Source organism: Equus quagga, chromosome 11 (assembly GCF_021613505.1).
Source record: "Equus quagga isolate Etosha38 chromosome 11, UCLA_HA_Equagga_1.0, whole genome shotgun sequence".
Lineage (NCBI taxonomy): Eukaryota > Metazoa > Chordata > Mammalia > Perissodactyla > Equidae > Equus > Equus quagga.
Window position 1 is genome coordinate 115,094,860 of NC_060277.1, and position 415 is coordinate 115,095,274.

The window sequence follows — 415 nt, forward strand, 5'->3', positions numbered from 1 at the left end:
CGTCGTCTGTGACCCTGTGTCCCCTCCCCCAGCCCGGGAGCTGGATCTGTGGGGTTGGGGGCAGCGGAGAGACACCTGTTCCCATGCCGATTCTGGAGCCTCTGAGCACCCAGGGCCTTCCCAGTCGCCCGGCAGCCCCTCACTGTGGGCCCTTGAAGACCTCACCGCTCCGATGCTCCAGAGCGTCTCCTCCAAGACCTGGAGAGGGAGGTGGGCACCCCGGGCCTTCCACACAGACACACACAGACACACACAGAGGCAGATACAGACACACACACACACACACACACAGACGCAGATACAGACACAAAAACACACAGAGACACACAGACATAGTGACATACACACAGAGACACATAGGCACAAAGACACAGACACACACACACAGTCACACACACAGACACAGGTACACATA